Below are 6,000 nucleotides of genomic sequence, written 5' to 3'. Positions count from 1 at the left end.
GTAGTCCAGAGCAAGAGAATTCAGATGCACTGAGTAGAGTATTATGGTACCTAAAATACTCTTTTGATTTATGAAAGGTATCTTGTTGTCCTTGGGACTTTATGATGCAAACTGGATAGTTGACTCAGAGGAGTCTAAGTCTACGAGTGGATATGGTTTCACTCTAACATGTGGGTTTGTTGTTGGAAGATTTCCAAACAAACATATCGCTCAATTCATTATGGAATCTGAGAGTATTGCGTTAGATAAAGCATGAGAGGGGGCCGAGTGCCTAAGATGATTTTTAGAAGACATTCCTCTTTGGCATAGGCCTGTGCCAGCTATATCTATACATTGTGTTAGCCAAGCTATAATAGTTAAAGCTAAGAAATAACTAATCTCAATCGGCGTTATTTCCATTGATTGGATAAAGTCCAAGGAGAATATCGCGCAATTTGACGAAAGGTTTGTACAAAGAGATAGTTAAAAATGCATCGAGGGGGTTGGGGCTTAAGCTCATATATTAAACTTGCCATGAAGGATACTCAACCTTGCTGACTGGAGATCCCATGATCAAGGTTTCGAATGAGACAACTAATTTGTGGTGGGTAAAGGTAAACACTATCAGAGATTTTCATTCTCTGTCCCTTCCCTATGGTGTAGACGTGATAGTGTGACTGCATGTGGAGGATGACTTTTTAATAAGTCTTAATGAGTTCTATAGTTTCAATTTAAGATTGAAGTGGGGTGTAGCAGTAACACTCTTTATGGAAACTCACCTATCTGAATGAGGAAGTGGGTCGCTTCCTGTGAGAATATGAGCTGATTCTCTAGAGCATTCTGAGAAACAGGATACGTCCAGGGCCAAAACGGACAAAACGGCACGAGCTTGGCAGCAATCTTGGAGATATCACCCGTGGTTGTTATCACGAATTACATCAAATGCTAGCAGTTCAAGACATAGTTCACTGTCTCTAGCAAGTAATTCTGGTAATATCTCACTAAGCAAAGGTTCAAGACCTCATGGACACCTCTGCCTAAAATGGTATTTCCTGCGTTTTTTATGTGATTTTCATTTTGATGGTTTTGGTATTACTGGAACTTAGGACCTAAAGGTCACTAAGGGTTCACTAGTTCATGCTTTTTCACTTTGGTGAAAGATACATATAGTCTCACCATGTGAGAATTAAAGATGAAAGCTCTCAATACTATTATGATTTATGCAATCCATAGTATGACCCTGGGGTCAACACACTTTTGTGTGAGGGAGAGGACGTAGAAATGACTAGTATGATTTCAACACTTGCACGATCAGTCTGTTTGGATCGTGAGGTTGGGATGTTTATTTACCAAGATCTATCTGTGTTTTCATGTTTTATTGAGTTTTCATTCATGTGGGGGATTGTTAGAAAACGATTAATAAAAAAATAATTTTTTAAAGTTTTAATAAAAAATTATAATTTATTGTTTTATTTTGTGAATGAAACTTTTTAGTCCTACATCGTGGAGTTTCCAATTTTTAGTAGTTTTAAGAAACTATATAAAGCTTTTAGTCCCACATCGGGGAGTTTTTCTTCTTAAGTTGTATTTGTCAATTATATAAAGAAATTCACTACTTTTGTAAAATCTATGGGAAAGGGGTTTCTCTATATTTTAGAGGGACCCCTAAGGGAAAATATTTTATAGCGGTTTTTAAGCATTCGCGATTTTCCTTAACGGTTTTTTCGGAGTTGTCAAGCTCAAGTTGAGCATCTACTACATATGCTAGTAGTAGGTGTATTAGGGTGTTTTATCCTGGAGATATCCGTCCTGTGAGGGCTATAGCATCACTCTTGAGTGTAGACGGGCGCTAATGTCTTAAAGACAGCGTGTTGAACACGTGACTGACTCTATTTTCCAAAGTTTTGCCTTGTTGCTGTTGCGGAGATACGGGGAGCTTGTTCGTTTCGTCAAAGCAATCACTTCCATTATAAAGGAGCTAAGTATCAATAACTTTTGCTTATTTGATTTTTCTTTGTTTTTGATTATTGCACCCAACTGTAATGTGCATACCATAATCAATAATATATTACAATTAGTTCAGTACCTATCATTTTCTTAAGCCTATCTAAGATAGGCTTAAGTTAATTGTTGTGGAAATTTCAGTTTGGTGGAAGATTTTTCTTTTGCAAGTTGAAAATAAGGGTCCCACTAGGTGTGAAAACTAGAAAGAAGGTTTACCTTGTGGTTAAGATGGTACCAATCACCAATGAGAACGGTGTGATCACCAGCTGGATTTGGGAAAGGAACTGGAATTCTTGGTCTGCTGAGAATCCTAATCCCACCAAACCCACCAGCAGCTTTGTGGAAAGAAAGTGAAGGATAGTAGAAGAAACTACCGATTTGATCTTTTACTTGTATAGTGTATGTCCAGTTTTGGCCTGGTGGAATTGGACAATTTGTTCCATAAACTCCATCTTGCTATGAACTCCTCCTCTGTTGTACTCCATTCCTGTATGCAGATTTGACAAGTCAATTTGTAGTGTACAACAAAAAAAAACCTCCAGATCGGCATATTATTTTCCGGTGACATACTGTACTACTCAAGAAGCAGACATTTTTCCCCAGGGTGAAAAAAAGGTCAACGCAATGATAAACAGAGTTCGCATCTCTTCGGTGTCACTCGGAATATGCAGTGGGATCTAACCGACGATCACTCTAGCAGGAATTCATTTTTTATAAGCTCGAACAGGGGGCGTTTGAATAGTTTATTGACAATGTATAGTTAAATATTAGCCTAACTAAATGAACTACCTGCATACTGCACCTTATTAATTGGATGACTTCAGAACGTGCTTTATTTTACACGATTTGTGTTGATAATCGTGGAGTCGTGGATACTACTCATCTTGAGTATAATAATGATCAAAATGAAGAGATTACAAATCACAGACATGAAGTTGTAGCAAAAACAAAGAAAAGAAGGAAAAAAAAAAAGGAGTAGGAGGGTTTAGCTAATCTAGGGTCGATAATTTTCACGATATACCTTAAAACAGTCATGATATATCTGAAACAAAATACATTTATCTAAATCAAATATCATGCGAAAATCTTGCGTGATAATTTAACAAACACTAAATATTTTGAAAATCACATAATATATAAATCAAATATTATGATATCTAAATCAAATATTATTTGAAAATCTTGCATAAAAATTTAACAAATACTTAAGACTCAAGAGAGGGAGATAGTGGTCTTACCATGAGAAAAGGAATGGTTCGTCTAAATTGTTGAAAACGTTGATGATCAAGTTATCATTTGTGACAGCATGAATATCAGGGCCAGGAAATTGACCATTAACCAATATAACTTGTTGAGGAGATGCAATATTAATCACACCGTAAGTAACATTCCGTTCAAAGAATCTGTAAGGATCTTCGGCATTTACAAATGCAAAAAGAAGAACAACTGATAACAAAATCGTCGCAAATCTTAACGAAAACATAATTCTTACCACTCGTGAGATTAAATCAAGAGTGGAAGAGAGAAAAATAAGTGAGAGGGATAGAAAGAGAGATAAATAATTATATGTTTGTTTCTATATGGTTTCCTCTACACCGAAGTTAAACTCCAACATTTATAGAGAGAGCAGGAAGGGATAGAAGACTGATAATGATAGAAACCGTGTTAAAAGGAAACTCCAATATTTGCCAAGTTTTAGCGCGCTAGTGTCGTGCATGACAGAAACTGCACAGAACCGGAACTTATATGATTCTTAATGTTCTTGCATACACAAGTTCGCAATCTGAAAAGGAAATCATTGACATTTTGATAAAATAGAAAAATTTGTCAGTCCAGCTCAAAACTGAATAGTTGACTTCAAAAAATTATCAAAAAAGGATAAAATTGAAGCAAAATTAAGATCCATTATCTAGATTCTTCATATCTATTATATATGAACATCGATATATCGAGAGCAGTCTCAATATAAAAAGAACCCACGCATTTCACATTGATGCACACATAAACGTCAACACTACCATAGATCTGTACATACTGCAGAGTGTATGGACCAATGCAGTTTAGTCCACTGTTAACATGTTATCATTGATTCCCTGAAAGCTGAAACTATGGATCGCGCTATATGAAGTTCAACTAAAATTTATAAATATAAGAAGAAATTTGTATTAGCACTGCCGGTGAGTTTATTATGATTTTATATGCTTTTAGCTAGCACAAGTTGCAATAGTTTAAGTTTCACTCTTCTGAGTTTGCCGATGCTTGTACCAGGCTTGCTGCTAAATAGACGGAGCTAGAGTTAGGGCAAACTTAGATCACATAGCACAATCTGGGCCATGCAATAGTTTTTAGCTCACAGCGCATACTCGATCTATAAAAATTTTGAGTCACATGGGTTAATTACTGGGCTACGCTAGCTTCAGTGGGATAGTATATTTAGAATTTAGTAATCGTGGGGTCAGGCAGTTTTCGGGTGAAAATGGTAAACTGTAGATTAGAATGATAGACATCAGGTCATGATACAGAAAGATCATATGCATATTTTGGGTTATGACGTGCAGATTTTAGCTCACATGACAAACCATGGGTCAGCATGTAAATTTTAGATACCGGTAGTCATGGATGCCAACTCTAGTTCGAAGTGTAGATTTGGAGTCATAAAGATATGGGTCACGTTGACATTTGAACAAATCTGTGAGATATTCTCTGTTGGCCACGTTTATAGTCATGTCAGCACGATATAGTAGTAGATTGTATTCTTCAATTACAATAGTGGTTTTCTCCGATCTCTGGTGAACATAGAATTATGTAATATTAATTCAAATCAATTAACATGGTGGCATTAAATCTCACTGGCAATGCCATTCAATTGGTGGTGACTTCAAATTACATCGAAGAATAAAAGGACATAAAAGTACTACTCCAAGGTGCACCGGTTCATATTAATCGACCCGCAAAATATTCGCAAGATTAAAAAGAAGTGTTTGACCAGCTGATGTGTTGAAAAAATTCCTTTGCCAAAGAAAAAGCAGTGACACGTGACGAAATAACAAGATGACACATATAGTGTAAGAATGACACGTATAGAAATTAAGAGTAATAAACAGTGATAAAAGAAAGATGTATCCTTTGTCTGAAGGAAAACCATTGTGAAATTTAGAAGTTTGTGTCACTGAAGAGGAAACAATTTACAAACAGTTAATAGTGTTAATGGAGAATAGCGGAGTTATAAATATGATCGGTCGAAAGAATGAAACAGAGAAGAAGAAGTATCATGTAATTAAACAGATAGGAATAGAAGGAAGAAGAAGTTGTTGATAAAAATGGTTTTTGATTATTTAACTTCTGATTCTTATATGTATGCTCCTTTGTTGCCTCATCCTGCCAGTGCTGGTTCCCATAATTCTTTGCTGCCCAAATCTTTCAACCTTTTTGATTCAATTTCTTCTTTTGATGATATTTTTGTTGAGGGTTTTATGTCCTTGTTTATACTTGTGTTGTTCATGTACTTGTTTTTCTGTTTGCTAGCTTAGCTCTAAAACTTAGTTTTGTGCATATATGCATGTAGCTCTTGGCATTTAGATTTACTTCTGGCTGGGCTCTGAATCAATTAACATTAGTTTGCTATTTGTAATACGATAATCAGCAAGAACTTTGGTTGTAAAAAAAAATAACTTTGGATGATAATTACAGTCAACGGCGGCTAGACAAGTCAAATGTTTGATCACGGCTCATAAGTGGAATTGGACACTTCTAGGACCGTGGTAAACATGGTCATTTTAGGACCCAAAAAACAAAATAATGCTTTACGATATTGAACTGGAATATAAGAGGTTACGAAGCTTTACTTTGGTATCATTTTGTTTTCTTGAATTCGCAATAAACTGATTACTAGGATTGATGTAAATAGTTAAAATCAAGCAGCCTGAAAATTTCTCGCCTAGGAAGTACAATAGACAAGGTCTTTTTACTAAAACATGGCTGGGTATACCTTTGGCTTTAAATCTAGTGATGCTTCAT

This window comes from Papaver somniferum, chromosome 2 (assembly GCF_003573695.1).
Source record: "Papaver somniferum cultivar HN1 chromosome 2, ASM357369v1, whole genome shotgun sequence".
Taxonomy (NCBI): Eukaryota; Viridiplantae; Streptophyta; class Magnoliopsida; order Ranunculales; family Papaveraceae; genus Papaver; species Papaver somniferum.
This window is presented reverse-complemented; position numbering follows the sequence as displayed.